At 44.6% G+C, this 1,508-nt stretch overlaps 1 pseudogene; it reads right to left on the bottom strand.

Moving 5' to 3' along the window:
• Positions 1-1,508, bottom strand: LOC141418153 (ATP synthase F(1) complex subunit alpha, mitochondrial-like; annotated as a pseudogene).

Genomic DNA, 1,508 nt, shown 5'->3' with positions numbered 1-1,508 from the left:
TTATGATTCAAATCCAGTCACAAAGTTTGTTACAATTTCAGCTTTGCATCTGACTCTTCTGAGATCTTCCCATTGGCCCTGAAACTGAGCAACAGGGATTGGTATTGGCTGACAACATGACTTCAGAAAGCATTCTCAAACTTTGTGATCTTGCTGGGCTCCAGTTTATCAAGATATCCCCTTACACCCACACAGATGACAGCCACTTGTTCTTCAATAGCCATGGGAGAATATCATCCTTGCTTCAGCAAACAGCAACCCTCAGGCGTCAGTCAGATGCACACCATGACTCAAGAGTTGTTGAGTAGCAGCATCAAGATCAGACCCAAACTGGGCAAAGCAGCAACCTCACGATCCTGTGCCAACTCCAGCTTCAGGGTACCGGCCACCTGCTTCATATCCCTGCTTTGGGCAGCAGGTCTGACGTGGGACACAGGCAAATGAACATTAATGGCAGGTGGATACCTTTACAGAACAAGATCTGTCATCAGTAAAGGAAATGACATTTGCTGAAACATAAGCAGACCCATCACCAGCCTGTGTTTCTATGGGTGGTAAACCAGTCAAGAAGTCACCACCAAAAGATTCATTTTGACTGCTCTCTCCAGTAGTGGGGAGTGTGGTTAGAACACTTGACTCGAATAGGCCTCATGACCAGGGACTGGGCAGAGCAACAGAGATATTCTGACATAAGCAACAGCCTGTTTGGATAAGTCATCGTAGATGATCAAAAGATGTTTGCTGTTGTCTCTAAAATACTCTCCCATAAGACAGTCAGAATAAGGATACAGGTACTAAAGAGGGCAACATCAGAAGCAGTACCTGCCACCACAATGGTGTACTTCATGGCATCTGCATCTCTAAGTCTCTTCATCAACTGGGCAACAGTGGATTGCTTCTGACCAATAGCAACATAGATACGGATCTTCTCATCAGCTGCATCACTGAAACATTTCTGGCTGACGATTGTGTCAACAGCAACTGAAGTTTTCCCAGTCTGTCTCTTGCTAATAATTGGCTCACGCTGAGCAGGACCATGAGCACCAGGCTATCCACAGCCTTAATGCCAGTCTGCATTGGTTCCTGCACAGAGATTCCAGGAATGATTCTGAGCTTTCAGATCCACTTGCCTATAGGTCTTGGAACCAAATGGACACTTTCTATCAATGGCATTACCAAGGGCATCTACTATCTGACCTACCAGCTCCTTGCAAGCTGGAACACTCACATGGCATCTGTCCTCTTCACAATATCACCTTCCTTAATTAGTTCCTTAGTTGTTCCCAAACAAGGCAACACTAACATTGTCTGGTTCCAAGTTAAGAGACATACCCTTTAAACTTGAAGAAAACTACCATTTCTTCTTTGTGAACATTCCTCAGCCCACAAACTTGGGCGAAACCATCATTAACATTTAAGACACACCCAGTCTCTTCAAGGTCAACAAAGGTAGCAGCTCTAAGAATATGTTGTTCTTCAAGAATAGAGGACATCTCAGCAGTGTCAAT

This window comes from Castor canadensis, chromosome 16 (genome assembly GCF_047511655.1).
Source record: "Castor canadensis chromosome 16, mCasCan1.hap1v2, whole genome shotgun sequence".
In the NCBI taxonomy this organism is placed as follows: domain Eukaryota; kingdom Metazoa; phylum Chordata; class Mammalia; order Rodentia; family Castoridae; genus Castor; species Castor canadensis.
This window is presented reverse-complemented; position numbering and strand designations above follow the sequence as displayed.